The following is a 16,677-nucleotide window of genomic DNA, read 5'->3' as shown; positions in this document are numbered from 1 at the left end:
GTGATATTTATCAGGCTGCTGAATGCGTGTCGGCCTTTTATTTGTTCTGCGCCTTTTGTATTCATGACATGAATAATGCCTGCTGATGCTAATCAGATGGCGGACCCGAGAGCGGTCTCAAAAGCATCCTCCTGGAAAACCAATCATCCGCGTGGCCTTCTTATTGCGGCGAGCAACCCTCCCCGGACGATATTGCACTTGAGGAGGGCGCCGTCTCCCATTTTGCATAGCACTGGACTAACCACAGGCACTGATTAGCAGCATCCTCCCCACTGATAGAAGCAGTTGTGTCTTGATTTTAATGAACTGCTTCACATTAGTGAGGCCCTACTCTCCTCCCTGTACACTTGCCTCTACTTGCCCTCTCGCAGTCGGGGGAAAAAGGGCCACAACTCCAATGGGGAATTACATAAATAAATAAATTAGTCAACACTTGTATCAGTAAGCAGACGGTCATGCGCACTCTTGAGCCAAGACAAAAATATTGACAAAATGTCTGCTAGCCATCTTATTATCTTGCCAAGGCTTGCTGCTGGCAAAGTAGTCCGAGCAGTTGCGGCGGCCACTGAGAAAAACTCACACTCTCCCTCACATGCTTCGTGTACCGCCGCGCCTCGAGTACCGCGCCATCCGCCACATTAATGCTTCCGGATGAAGGCGCCGGAGGGCAACGCGTTTGCTAATGAGCGAGTGGCCTGCCAAGTTTTGTGTAACAAGAGCCGCAAACCAGTCGCTTGCCAGAGGAAGTGACCCCAAATACTGTACAAAACAGGCCGACTGTCATACTTGAAGAGAACAGACCCGACCGAGAATAAGGATTGATGCTGCAGATATTGCCTCGTGAAGCGGGTCCTTGCCCGCCGGCGGATGCATTGATAAATGAGCGCGTCAAAAATGACTTAAATATACCAGATGACAGCTACTGATAGCGATGTGTAAACGCTTGAAGGTAGATGGCATAGATTCGCCCACATTAACGTGCAAGTGTCATATCGTTCAAACTCAGGAGTGCCCTAGTCACTTCTGATACGATACGGATATTGGAGCCCTTACTTTTGGCCAATAACGATATTGATCTGGTATGATATCAGCAGGAATTATAAATACGTGAAATGACTGAAACAGCAGATTAGAACCTATTAAGGCAAGGCAAGTTTATTATAGTGCACAATTCACACAAAGTTAACTTTCAGACATTAACCATCTGGAATGAACTTATACTGCCTTTAAGTTGAATTGGAGTGGTAATGAAGTTTTTGACGACACCTAGTGGCCATAATAAAACATTAAGTTAAGCTCATGGCACAGTAAGTTGAATGATGCCGACACGTTTGTGATACCTAGCGGCCGCAATAAAACATCAAGTTAAGCCTTTGACGCAGTAAATTGAAAGTTGCGTACGCGTTTGTTACTGGATATTTTTTAGACTTTGAATGTGTAAATTTATATGCAACTATACTTATTTGATATTCGTTTATATTGACAAATGGGCTGTTTTAGGCTGCAATATTGTCCAATTGAGGACACCTTAATACGTATGTCTAGCTTGTGTGCTATTGTGTGCTTAGCTATTGTGTAGCTGCTAGCAGCCTCTAGCCTACCATGTTTACTTTTTGTAAATGACTTGACTATGATAGAATAAAAGACCAAACTTGTGTGCTTATTGGAGGACATTTAGATGTTAACCGGTAGTCCAGCTTTGCATAACTAAAAGTGTTGCAGGACTGCTTGTATCGTCAACGTTAGAAACAAACTGACGGAATCAGATACTTGTTGTTTTGCCGGAATCAGACCGACATCTGATCTTATATCTGATTGGGACACCCCTAATTAAACTCATCTCCGACAAAAAAACGTTGATACATAATAATGGTACATAAGAGGTGATAAACGTCAACTCTGCAGCTGTGATTTACAGAGAAAAAAACGAGAGCTGCCAAACTAACGAGTGAACTTTAATTACAAAAAAATATTCCATTAATCATGAACACACTTAGATTAAACATGCAATTTATTTTTGACCGTATTTTTTACCGTACAAGCTATTTTACCTTAAAGGAGAACTGCACTTTACCATGAATTGATTAACGTGGACCCCGAATTACCATGAATTGTTTCACGTGGACCCCCGACTTAAACTTATTCGGGTGTTACCATTAAGTGGTCAATTGTACGGAATATGTACTGTACTGTGCAATCTACTAATAAAAGTTTCAATGAAACAATCACTTTTTTTTTTTAGAATTTTGCGTTGATAATCAGTATTTTTTTGCATTCTAACATGTAAAAATGGGCTCGTTCTCAGTGCAGCCAATGTGTGCAATCCATTCTGCCTCTAAATCACTTTAAAATACATTCAAAAACCGCCAACAATACTTTATTTACGTTTTGTAACCATTATAATAACCAAGCGACAAATGTCTTTCAAGAGTGAACACTGAGGAACTGTATTCCCAGCATAGTAACGCATCGGCGTGCAACGGTATTAGTCGTGAGCTCGCTACGGCTTAAGAAAAGCTAGCTTCTACGTCAGCACATGAATCCCTTTTGAGTTTGAAATGCACAACACAATGTGATAGGACACCAATTTGTACCTAGTGAAAAACAGGAACAATCATGATACAGTATCTGTAAAGTATTAGCCCACATTTCATGTTTTGTTTGTACACAGCTAGCCATTTCCAGTTGATTTGGGGTGAGCGCTCAATTCCTGTCGGCATAGCTTGGCTGCAGGTTCCACATTTACAGCGTCAAAAGTCAAGCTGACCTCACACTCGGCTTCCGTCAGCTCCAGTGTTTCAGCCTCTTATTTGGTTTCTATACGCAGCAGTTCATCCTCCGTATATTCAGCTTCAAAAATTGAAAGTTGTAAATCCCCATTTATCCAAAAATAGTCGTCTTTATTGTCTGTTACGAAGTCTGTTAAAAAACAGTCACGTTTTTTTCCGGGAGTCGGAACACACATTTGTTGCCGGAAGTCGGAAGTCTGCTACTATGGAAACGGAAATAAATGCGCTGAGGAAATTAGTTCCGGCAATGCTTAAAATGACCGAAATATGGTAAATATTGAACATATTATATATTGTTATGAACATGTCTGTTACTACATTATATATAGACTGGCAGTGTCTATATAAAACATTGATGGAGTGTTTTAAAGTTGCTTTATAGGGCTTTGAAGGCTACAACGATGACTCACATCTTCCAAGGTTTTTTTAAATCATCTTTAAAATCCTAAAAAAAAGATGTGTGTTCTTGTCTTTCCTGATTGTGAATGATAGGCAAAATTCCCGAAAAAGTGCAATTCTCCTTTAACCGTTATACGGACAGCGATCAGATCAATGCATACGTCCAACTTATATGTGGCAAATGTCACTCATAAAACCTGAAAGCGTTTTAAATAAAACCTTCACATAGTTTTGTGTATATAAATAACATCAAATGAAATGTATAAAAACATTCCTGGATGACATTCTGAATACATTTGCATTTGTGTACAAATATGGTGCTCTTTTCTTAAGCAAATTTTAATTATGAAAGCAAGTAATCACCTGTTATTAATCATGATTAATAACTATTACCCACACTCTTTTACTATGAAGCCAAGCTGTTGTAACGCGTGGCTTGGCATTGTCTTGCTGAAATAAGCAGGGGCGCCCATGATAACGTTGATAACTCCAAAACCTGTATGTACCTTTCAGCATTGTTGCCTTCACAGATGTGTAAGTTACCCATGCCTTGGGCACTAATACACCCTCATACCATCACAGATGCTGGCTTTTCAACTTTGCGCCTAGAACAATCTGGTTATTTTCCTATTTGTTCCGGAGGACACGACGTCCACAGTTTCCAAAAACAATTTGAAATGTGGACTCGTCAGACCACAGAACAGTTTTACACTTTACATCAGACCATCTTAGATGAGCTCGGGCCCAGCGAAGCCAGCGGCGTTTCTGGGTGTTGTTGATAAATGGCTTTCGCTTTGCATAGTAGAGTTTTAACTTGCACTTACAGATGTGGCGACGAACTGTAGTTACTGACAGTGGTTTTCTGAAGTGTTCCTGAGCCCATGTGGTGATATCCTTTACACATTCTGGTACATTTGCATTTGTGTACAAATGTGGCGCTCTTTTCTTAAGCAAATTTTAATTATGAAAGCAAGTAATCACCTGCTATTAATCATGATTAATCCAAGTTCCATAATGTGATTAATCTGATTTAAAAAAAAAATCATTTGACGACACTAAAAAAATTTTTATTTATTTTTTTTAAATCTAAATGAAAATAAAACGTTTTACTTTCATCTACATCCCAAAATTATATTTAATACAGATCAGCAATTATGGATGATTGACAACCTATTTATTGAACCCATGTACAGTACCGACAATGTTGACTGCATATGGGGCAGTGCCCCACTAGATGGGGCTGTTTTGCCACTACAATAGAGAGTGATTGGCATGTGATATTAACGCATACCGTATTTTTCGGACCATAGGGCACGCCAGATTAAAAGGAGCACTGCCGATGAGCGGGTCTATTCAGGTCTTTTTTCATACAAAAGGCACACGGGATTATAAGAAGCATTAAAGGGGGCTTTTTTTTTTCTTCTAAATTTAAACCACTATCTTGTGGTCTACATAACATGTGATGGTGGTTATTTGGTCAAAATGTTGCATGGATGATGTTTTACAGATCATCTTCAAGCTGCTTTCTGAGCGTCTCTTCAGGATGCACCGTTACGTGGCTCACCTTCGACAGCGTCTTCTCCCCGGCATCTTTGTTGTAGCGGTGTAGCGTGCAAGGACGGGAGTGGAAGACGTGTCAAAAGGTGGAGCTAACTGTTTTAATGACATTCAGACTTAAATCAATAATAGAGCAGCATCTTCTCATCTGTGGCTCAATAATGCAACATCAACGCCGGAAATGTGTCCCGTGAAAAACCATCCGACCGGAACCTTCTAATAACTAAAGTTCCTTGGGTGAATTATGTAAACCCGCTACAGTTTTTACCGCTTTGATAGCTAGTCTACTGACAGATATAAGTAAGAACTTTACGCTACTTTATATTAGACATGGCAACAGCGGAAGATGAGTGCCACATAAGAAGATAGAGGAAAAAGAAGAAGCTTATGACTACGGTGTCGGCATGGACTACAATTGCGGACGCGCGCACATTTTCAGTACTTATGCAGATCCCAAATACACATCATCAGGTACCAGAAGGTAAGAAAAGTTGATTTTGCATAATATTGCGAAACAAAACGCCAGGTAATATGTCTGCTTATAGGTGACATTTTGCAGTCCTTATACACACACAATAATAATACTCGTATGTTTAATGCGCCGACAATCCATCAGGCGGGCGGCTTCATAGCTTACCAAAGTCGTACTAAAAGATTTTTTTTTAACACCGTTTGTAATGTTCTATATTTTCAATGGAACATTTAAAGTTTTGGTGTTGTTTACTGCCATCATATTGCAGTCTACACGTATCTCTTATGTATGACTGCCATCTACTGGTCACACTTATCATCACACCATGTACCAAATACAATTACTTCGAGGTCAGTAAGCACAACCAGAATTATGCCGTACATTAGGCGCACCGGGTTATAAGGTCCATTTTTGAGAAAAGGAAAGAATTTTAATCGTGTCTTATAGTCCGAAAAATACGGTACGTTTTTGAAACGAATGCTTACAAAGAATCTTGCCTCATCTTTAGCGTTGTTTTTTTAAGTAACCTCCTTAGTCCCTTTTTTCTCTCCAGTCTTTATATTTAATACAAAGCATTGACTCCGTTGCTAAATGAACGCATAAAATCTAACTGTTGCTGATTTTTCTTTATATTGGATTGAGCTATGATTAAATAACATTATTTTTCCTACTTAATTTGTCGGCGCCTCATTGTTTTTAAACTATGAAAACACTACTTAAAGAGGCTAAGTAAAACTAGCAAAAGGTCAACGGGCAAAACTCCCAACTTAAACACAACATGACTAACAATGGAATCAAGCCAGGGGACAGTTGGGCTGAGAGCTGCTCTCTGCCTTATTGCACATAGCGTCTTTTCACCGACTGCCCGTTGCTGCCATGTTGCTCTTATCACTGCAGCTCAGGCTCGCTGTAAAACAACACAAAACAAACTTAAGGCCATTACAAACAACACCCGTCAGGCAGGTCTCGAATGAGGTTCCAATTTTAGCAAAGAAAACAGGATGACGATGCAGCGACTGGCAACAATGGACACAACGATGAGGACATTATTGAAAATACGGAGGTGGTGTCCCATTTGCAGCGTCATTCTTCTCAGAAGACTTGTGAATGCTGGCTTTGGGAACTTTTGTCCACTTCTAGATCAGAGGTCACGATGCAAACTCAGTATAGGTTTATTCCAACCAAACACGTCCAAGTGAACCTTAACCTAAACCACTTTTTTTTTTGGAAGTTTGCCCATCATTTACAATCCTGCGAGACAAGAACACACGTCTCTCCCTTTTGTGTGTGTTGTAAATCCATCCGTTTCCTACCGTTTGTCCCAACACAGACAACCTTCACATTCACATGCACACACTAGGGACCATTTTAGTGTTGCCAATCTAGTACAACAAATTACAAGCCATCAAATATGTACGTAAAGCGCTGCAAAAACATCTAAAGATTGCCAACAATTACCATTTACATGCCGTGACCTGCATATTAACCCAGCTATTAGGGCTGTGAATCTTTGGGTGTCCCACGATTCGATTCAATATCGATTCTTGGGGTCACGATTCGATTCAAACGCGATTCTCGATTCAAAAATGATATTTTCCCGATTCAAAAGGATTCTCTATTCATTCAATACATAGGATTTCAGCAGGATCTACCCCAGTCTGCTGACATGCAAGCAGAGTAGTAGATTTTAGTAAAAAGCTTTTATAATTGTAAAGGACAATGTTTTATCAACTGATTGCAATAATGCAAATGTGTTTTAACTATTAAATGAACCAAAAATATTACATATTTTATCTTGGTGAAAATATTGGACACAGTGTGTTGTCAAGCTTATGAGATGCGATGCAAGTGTAAGCCACTGCGACACTATTGTTCATTTATTTTTATTTTTTATAAATGTCTAATGATAATGTCAATGAGGGATTTTTAATCACTGCTATGTTGAAATTGTAACTAATATTGATACTGTTGATAATATTCATTTTTTTTCACTACTTTTGGTTTGTTCTGTGTCGTGTCTGTGTCTCCTCTCAATTGCTCTGTTTATTGCAGTTCTGAGTGTTGCTGGGTCTCGGGTTTGGTTTTGGAATTGGATTGCATTGTTATGGTATTGCTGTGTATTGTTTTGTTGGATTGATTAATAAAAAATAAAAAAATGAAAAAAAATTAAAACAATTTAAAAAAATGTAAAAAAAATGAAAACAAATAAAAATAAAAAAAATCGATTTTTTAAAAATGAGAATCGATTCTGAATCGCACAACGTGAGAATCGCTATTCGAATTCGAATCGGTTTTTTCCCACACCCCTACCAGCTATAGCGACATTTAGTACGTGTCCATGCGCTAAATTAGTCCGATATCTCAAAATAGTTCGGCTCTAAATAAGCGTTCTACAACCCAGGGAAACACCTTAATCCAGGGGTGCCCATAACGTCGATCGCGAGCTACCGGTCGATCGCGGAGGGTGTGTCAGTCGATCGCCAGCCTGGCATTAAAAAAATAGTCCTAAAAATTTGCGATGATCAATACTCACTACGACGTGACTTTTGTCACTTGATTGACATTCTTGTGAGATGACACTGGTTGCAGCGAGCTCAGTATTGAGGACAAAAAACGACTGACAGGAAGGCGATAAACACTTTTTTAATTTCAACAGACTCTCGCGGCGTACCTGCTGTCAAAACCCTAAAGACACAGTTCCTGTCGTCACAATAAAAGTGCTGCTCTATCCTGCCTGCGATAACAAAATAAAGAGTCTCAGGACGCCAGAGCGCACACAAGCAAGCAAGCAACGGAATTTTCCGTCAACGTATTTCTTGTAAAGCGTTTAAACGAATATGAAAGCTAGACAAATAAGATGCCAAAAACCACCCACTTTCATGTGGTATTCGACAGAAAGGAGGACTTTTTTTTATCTCCACAATGTAAATTCGAAAATGTGGAAGTTATCAGCTATGCTGTGAGTCCTGTCTGATTACATTTAATGCAAGTCATCAGAGTCAGGTAATCACCAACTTATATTATTGTCTTCATGAACGAAAGGAATCTATATGTTATGGTTTGAGTTTATTTCGAACATGCATACAATTACGACATGATACATGTGTTAAACATGCTTGTATTTTTATTAAACACTTTTAACATGTTAACAAAAATCGTGTGTTTCATATATAAATATTAGTTAGTCACATGGACAAAGATAAGACCTTCTGGAGGAAAGTTCTGTGGTCAGATGAAACAAAAATTGAGCTGTTTAGCCACAATACCTAGGAATATGTTTTGAGGCCGTTAATCCCAGGAACACCATTCCTACCGTCAAGCATGGTGGTGGTAGTGTTATGCTCTGGGCCTGTTTTGCTGCCAATGGAACTGGTGCTTTACAGAGCGTAAATGGGACAATGAAAAAGGAAGATTACCTCCAAATTCTTCAGGACAACCTAAAATCATCAGCCCGGAGGCTGGGTCTTGGGCGCAGTTGGGTGTTCCAACAGGACAATGACCCCAAACACATGTTAAAAGTGGTAAAGGAATGGCTAAATCAGGCTGGAATTAAGGTTTTAGAATGGCCTTCCCAAAGTCCTGACTTAAACGTGTGGACAATGCTGAAGAAACAAGTCCATGTCAAAAAACCATCAAATTTAGCTGAACTGCACCGATTTTGTCAAGAGGAGTGGTCAAAAACTTAACCAGAGGCTTGCCAGAAGCTTGTGGATGGCTACCAAAAGCGCCTTATTGCAGTGAAACTTGCCAAGGGACACGTAACCAAATATCAACATTGCTGTATGTATACTTTTGACCCAGCAGATTTGGTCACATTTTCAGTAGACCCATAATAAATTCATAAAAGAACCAAACTTTGTGAATGTTTTTTGTGACCAACAAGTATGCGCTCCAATCACTCTATCACAAAAAAATAAGAGTTGTAGAAATATATATATATATATATATATATATATATATATATATATATATATATATATACACATATATATATATACACACACACACACACACACACACACACACACACACACACACACACACACACACACACACACACACACACACACACACACACACACACACACACACACACACACATATATATATTATATATATATATATATGTATTATATATATATATATATACATATACACTACTGTTCAAAAGTTTGGGGTCACCCAAACAATTTTGTGGAATAACCTTCATTTCTAAGAACAAGAATAGACTATTTATAAATAGTTGATTTATATAGGCTAGTAAGGTAAAATTTTGTACCTGACAAGTTTCAGCTATCTTACTTCTGCAGCCTTCCTTAGCCGAAACTTGTCAGGTACAAAACTTTACCTTACTAGCCTATATAAATCAACTATTTATAAATACACATTAGTAGGCTAAATGAACCTCTTTAACATACAAGAATAGACTGTCGAGTTTCAGATGAAAGTTCTCTTTTTCTGGCCATTTTGAGCGTTTAATTGACCCCACAAATGTGATGCTCCAGAAACTCAATCTGCTCAAAGGAAGGTCAGTTTTGTAGCTTCTGTAACAAGCTAAACTGTTTTCAGATGTGTGAACATGATTGCACAAGGGTTTTCTAATCATCAATTAGCCTTCTGAGCCAATGAGCAAACACATTGTACCATTAGAACACTGGAGTGATAGTTGCTGGAAATGGGCCTCTATACACCTATGTAGATATTGCACCAAAAACCAGACATTTGCAGCTAGAATAGTCATTTACCACATTATCAATGTATAGAGTGTATTTCTTTAAAGTTAAGACTAGTTTAAAGTTATCTTCATTGAAAAGTACAGTGCTTTTCCTTCAAAAATAAGGACATTTCAATGTGACCCCAAACTTTTGAACGGTAGTGTATATATATATATATATATATATATATATATATATATATATATATATATATATATATATATATATATATATATATATATATATATATATATATGAAAATGAGGTAGATCACCTCGACTTGGTCATTTGAAAAGTAGGTCGCCTGCCTTAATCCGATCGTGTTGTGTTTTTTGAAAAGTCAGACTAACACACCTGGATTATGCGATTGAAAACCAGATCTTTGGAGTGGGTGTGTTCCGCCGGAGGGGACCCTTTGTATCTCGCATCCACCGGTCTCAACGCGTGGGATGTAACCTGGAAGCGGATACAAAATCAATCTATACATAGGCAACATCTGTAATAAATAGGAGACTGTTTATTTTCTTCACAAATTAAAATAACGTAACATTTTGAAGAGCCTCGAAGGGAGAATAAAAAACATTGATTTAAGAAGGTTGGTAAGGAAATTCGGACTCCAGAACGAAAAATTAATGAGACGAAAGAGAATGAAGCAGGTGTACACAAACCTCTTCCCGCTGGATTTGTGCACTCCAAACTGATTAACAATAACTCTGTATTGCACACAACTGGCAAGCTTGGCCAGAACAATAGCAACCGTCTAGAGCGGTATCAGGGCCCCAACTGTCTTTTCCTTTGGATTTAAAGGCCTACTGAAAGCCACTACTACCGACCACGCAGTCTAATAGTTTATACATCAATGATGAAATCTTAACATTGCAACACATGCCAATACGGCCGGGTTAGATTAGTAAAGTGCAATTTTAAATTTCCCGCGAAATATCCTGCTGAAAACGTCTCGGTATGATGACGTTTGCGCGTGACGTCACGGATTGTGCGGACATATTGGGACACCATCGTGGCCAGCTATTAAGTCGTCTGTTTTCATCGCAAAATTCCACAGTCTTCTGGACATCTGTGTTGGTGGATCTTTTGCAATTTGTTTAATGAACAATGAAGACAACAAAGAAGAAAGCTGTAGGTGGGATCGGTGTATTAGCGGCTGGCTGCAGCAATACAACCAGGAGTTGGATAGCAGACGCGCTACCGTGAGTACGCAGCTTTGGCTTCCAAACATTTGATCGCTTGCCCGTACGTGCGTGCCGCTATGTGCATGTCACGTACGTAACTTTGGGGAAATATATGTGCTGTATGAACTTTGCGGAGGTGAATAGTACTTTGGGCTGTGGGATTGAGTGTGTTGTGCGGGTGTTTGATTTGTATTGGTGGGTTATATGGACGGGAGGGGGGAGGTGTTTGTTATGCGGATTAATTTGTGGCATATTAAATGTAAGCCTGGTTGTGTTGTGGCTAATAGAGTATATATATGTCTTGTGTTTATTTACTGTTTTAGTCATTCCCAGCTGAATATCAGGTCCCACCCGCCTCTCACAGCATCTTCCCTATCTGAATCGCTTCCACTGCCCTCTAATCCTTCACTCTCACTTTCCTCATCCACAAATCTTTCATCCTCGCTCAAATTAATGGGGTAATCGTCGCTTTCTCGGTCCGAATCGCTCTCGCTGCTTGTGGCCATGATTGTAAACAATGTGCAGATGTGAGGAGCTCCACAACTTGTGACGTAACGCTACTTCCGGTACAGGCAAGGCTTTTTTATCAGCGACCAAAAGTTGCGAACTTTATCGTCGATGTTCTCTACTAAATCCTTTCAGCAAAAATATGGCAATATCGCGAAATGATCAAGTATGACACATAGAATGGACCTGCTATCCCCGTTTAAATAAGAAAATTTCATTTCAGTAGGCCTTTAATAATGTTAACAGAATAATAGAATGGAAAATGACACAATATGTTACTGCATATGTCAGCAGCTAAATTAGGAGCCTTTGTTTGCTTACTTACTAATAAAAGACAAGTTGTTTTGTATGTTCACTATTTTATTTAGGGACAAACTTGCAATAAGAAACATGTTTAATGTACCCGAAGATTTTTTGTTAAAATAAAGCCAACAATGCATTTTTTTGTGGTCCCCTTTATTTAGAAAAGTATCAAAATATTTTTGGTACCGGTATCGGTACAAAAATATTGGAATCGGGACAACACTAATTTGTGGTGATCATAAGGATATGTGTTTGAAATTATTTAGGCCTTTATCGTGTCCGAAAAATAATAGAGGTCACCATTTCTATGGTATTAATTGTAAAAGGACTATTGTTGATCCAATGTTGATGTGCTAAAACCGCTTTCTTGTTTAAAAGCTACATACAATATTAACTGTTATTTGTTCATGCACATAATAAATATTAATAAAGTGGTTGGATGCATTCATTAAGTCAATATAATATTTTTTGCCAAAAAGAGATTCAAAGTATTATTGTGATATTGACACATCTCAACTGTGTATACATTACCAGAATAACCTTAGGAGATGCACAGATGAGATGGTCAATATCAAAATATTATGTTGAATCCTTATTTGGCAACAAAGAGTACACTGATTTCATGAGTACATCCACTTTATTAATATGTATTATGTGCAACAAAGACCAGTTAATATTGTATGTAGCTTCGACACAAATAGGTTTTCGCACATCCATATTGGATCTACAACTGTCCTTTACTATTAATACCATAGAAATGGCTAACTCTTTCATTTTCCAATCCAATCCACTTTATTTATATAGCACATTTAAAAAAACAATAGAAGTTTCACAAAAGTTGAGACATACATACTAGAGAGTCAATAATATAAAACATGTAACTATAAAATAATAAATACATACAATACATCAGAGAAAATAAAATAGACTAAAATCACACAACGCTCATGCTGGTTTAAAAGCCAAAGAGTAAAAATATGTTTTAAGACCTAATTTAAAACTCATTAAAGAGGGAGCCGTCCGAATAGCAAGAGGGATATTGTTCCAAAGTTTTGGAGCCACAGCAGAAAATGCACGATCACCTCTGGATTTTAAACGGCTTTTTGGGACGACAAGAACAAACTGATCAGCTGATCTCAGAGTCCTTGTGGGGGTGTATATTTTTAAAAGGTCTGACATACAGTATATTGTGGCGCTAATCCGTTAAGAGATTTGAAAAACAAACAACATCTTAAAATGAATTCTAAAATGAACTGGGAGCCAGTGAAGGGATGCTAAAATGGGGGTAATGTGTTCAGAATCAGAATGGTTTTTATTCTGATTCTGAACACATTACCCCCATTTTAATAAAAAAAAAAAAAATCATTCATTCATGTTCATTTGTTCATGTTTTTTAGTGCCAGTTAAAAGGCGAGCAGCAGCATTTTGGACTAACTGCAATCTAGCGATAAAGGCTTGGTTCATTCCAACGTAGAGGGAGTTGCAGTAGTCCAAACGTGATGAAATAAAAGCATGGATTACCCGCTGAAAGTCGTCAAAAAGATAAAACTGATTTAATTTTGGCTAAAACTAGATCGTATAACAGAGTTAATCTGATGTTCCAATTTAAAATCCATGTCGAACTTAAAACCAAGATTTGTGACTGTGGGTTTTAAATAAGGCATCAGGGGTCCAGGTCACTGGGGGGAGCATTCTGTTTTACTTTTGAGTCAAATAAAAATAATTTCCTTCTTGTCCTCATTTAAGTTTAGAAAGTTTACCGCCAACCATGTTTTTATGTCCTCAAGACAATTTAAAAGTGATTCTAAACATCTGTCACTATTCTTTTTTAAAGGGACATAGATTTGCGTATCATCCGCATAAAGATGATAAGATATATTATGTTTTTTTTAAAATGTGTTGAATGGGCAGGATGTACACTGAAAACAGGATTAGTCCTAGGATTGAACCCTGAGGGACACCACAGGACAAGGGAGCATAGGCTGAAGCGGAATCATCAATTTGGATTTTAAAAGTTCTGTTTTCGGACACGATAAAGGCTTGAATAATTTCAAACACATATGCTTCCGAGTTGGAGTTCGTCGTAAGATTCATGTGTCTAAATCAGGCCTGGGCAATTATTTTGACTCGGGGGCCAAATTTAGAGAAAAAAACGTGTCTGGGGGCCGGTATATCTGATTTTTAGGAACACTGATACAAAACCTCACAATAATTTCTGATCGAATGCTAAAACCGTAATGACAGACCGCCTTAAAAAACGGAATGGAATTTCAATTTTTTTTACAGAATGAGACACCCAGAATGTACATGAAAATAAAGAATGTGGGATTTAAAATATTAACTATGAACGATAAAACACTGAATATTGACAACATATGAACGCCACACCCCCTCTCGATCGACATATTTTACAATCAAGCGAAATGCAACAAAAATGCAACAAACAGCAAAATATGAACGCGAAGGGTAAAAAAAAACCCCACCTACAATCTGATATATTTGATATATCACTAAACTTTAGAACTTTATTGTAAAAATCTCCTTCCGAGTCTCTCCCTGACACCCACATTTTCAGGCTCGCTCTGGAAACAGTTAGAGATGCTACCTCAGTAGAAGCATTTAAGTTCCATCTTAAAACTAATTTGTATACTCTAGCCTTTAAATAGACCCCCTTTTTAGACCAGTTGATCTGCCGTTTCTTTTCTTTTCTCCTTTGTCCCCCTCCCCCTTGTGGAGGGGGGGGGGGGGCACAGGTCCGGTGGCCATGGATGAAGTGCTGGCTGTCCAGAGTCGGGACCGTCTCAGCTCGGGATGGTCTCCTGCTGGCCTCACTATGGACTGGACTCTCACTATTATGTTAGATCCACTATGGACTGGACTTTCACAATATTATGTCAGACCCACTCGACGTCCATTGCATCCGGTGTCCCCTAGAGGGGGGTGTTACCCACATCTGCGGTCCTCGCCAAGGTTTCTCATAGTCATTCTCATCGACGTCCCACTGCGTTGTGAGTTTTTCCTTGCCCTTATGTGGGCGCTGAACCGCGGATGTCGTTGTGGCTTGTGCAGCCCTTTGAGACACTTGTGACTAAGGGCTATATAAATAAACATTGATTGATGATTGATTGATTGATTGAAACACTCTGTGGAAACGCTCCCCACCCACACTGCTTGGTGCCTCGTCTGAGCTGCTGTGATTTAGATGACCATTGTAACTAATGAGATTACCATAGTAACTAGTTAGATTACCATAGTAACTAGTATATCATGCAAAAGCACAGATTCCAACCATTGAAATACTTTGTACAGTTGAAGGCTTATGGTCATTTGAAAACATCACTGCACATCATAATGGCAGCTACAGTTTCCATTTTAAAGATCTAAAAAAATTATTTGGGAAAGTCCGGCGGGCCAGATTGAAAAGCTTAACGGGCCGCATGCGGCCCCCGGGCCTTAATTTGCCTAGCTCTGGTCTAAATGCTCTTGGTCAAATTGAATTATTTTGACTCAGGGGCCACACTGGAATTAAAACATTTGGCGGGAGCTAATCTTGATGAGTATTTTGGGTAACATGCTAGCTAGACTAGTTGTGCAGGCTGTAAGTTAATAATGATTACAATTATCCAGTGAAGTATGTGTACAGTAGAGCATTCCCAACGACACTGCAATTTCGGTTTACAAAATGAAGCAAATAAAAACAGCAAATCTATTCATATTAAGCAAATGTCAGGTAATATATGCAGTTAAGTAAATCGATTACCAGCACACAAACAGTTGACACGTTTTGGCTTTTTTTTTTTTTTACTAACTAGAGGTAGTAAACTCACCGAAAATCAGTAAGCACGTCCCATTTGCTCATTTTCCGTTGGTGTATTTTATCCTTTTAGCCTGTCCGAATAGTTATCGAAAAGGACAATTTTGCTCTGGAACACCGTGTTTTGACTCACCGGTTTCCTGTTTACATTCTGGCACCCACCAATAGGAGAAGGGAGCCATGTCACGTGGGTTGCTGTGACGCATTCAGGTACGCTTGGAATTTTTTGCGTTCAATCGGGAATCTAATAGTGTGAATGCACAGGTATAGTTTTCTACACCAAAATTAATCTATTTATTCAACTTCTTCTTCTTCTCCAGATTTTGCCGCGCTCTACCTTCCAAATTTTTCAGCCGATTCAAACCGTTCCAACTTCAAACTGTTAAGCCTATTTGGGAATCGCGGGCTTTCCCTTGACAAATTCCAAAAATTCCCAGATTTCCCAGGATTCCAGGTTTTAAAGGAAATGTTTCCCATTCAAAATGAATTGGCCATTTTTCAAACTTCCACCATTTCCAAATTTTTCAACCGATTCAAACCATTCCACCTTCAACACATTCCACCATCCTGGAAATTTAAACTACCATTTCTCAGTTCAACATGGTATTACTTCAACCTTTCTCAACCAATTTGAAAAATTCCAACACCAGCCATTTCAACTCATTCAGACCATTCAAGTTTTTTTTTTTTTTTTATCATTTTCAAAAAAAATCCCACTTTTCTCAAAAAGCCCCAAATTTTGGGAAATTCTCATTGAAATCAATGGGACATTCTTCAAAGTTCCACAACTCCCACATTTGTCATCCGATTCAAAATGTTCCAACTTCAAAATATTCAGCCTATTTGGGAATTGTGGGCTTTTTCTTGACAAATTCCAAAAAATTCCCAGATTTCCCAGGATTCCGGGTTTTCCAAAGCCCTATTTCCACCC

The 16,677-nt window shown here is 38.6% G+C and overlaps 1 protein-coding gene across 2 annotated transcripts in view; it reads right to left on the bottom strand.

Moving 5' to 3' along the window:
* LOC133649870 (lathosterol oxidase-like) overlaps positions 1 to 15,912 on the bottom strand; it is a 36,724-nt gene extending 20,812 nt beyond the window's left edge. The window contains exons 1-2 of one of the 2 annotated variants that reach the window (XM_062046549.1): positions 15,760 to 15,912; positions 10,287 to 10,388 (exon numbers count right to left, since the gene is read on the bottom strand). The gene's annotated coding sequence lies outside the window, so the exon portion shown is untranslated. The remainder of the gene's footprint in view (positions 1 to 10,286; positions 10,389 to 15,759) is intronic. The other variant, XM_062046551.1, reaches the window with a different exon arrangement.
* Between the last annotated feature and the right edge of the window lie 765 nt (positions 15,913 to 16,677).

The sequence above is a fragment of the Entelurus aequoreus genome, linkage group LG05 (assembly GCF_033978785.1).
Source record: "Entelurus aequoreus isolate RoL-2023_Sb linkage group LG05, RoL_Eaeq_v1.1, whole genome shotgun sequence".
Lineage (NCBI taxonomy): Eukaryota > Metazoa > Chordata > Actinopteri > Syngnathiformes > Syngnathidae > Entelurus > Entelurus aequoreus.
Note: the sequence above shows the minus strand (reverse complement) of the source record. Positions and strands in the feature narration are given on the sequence as shown.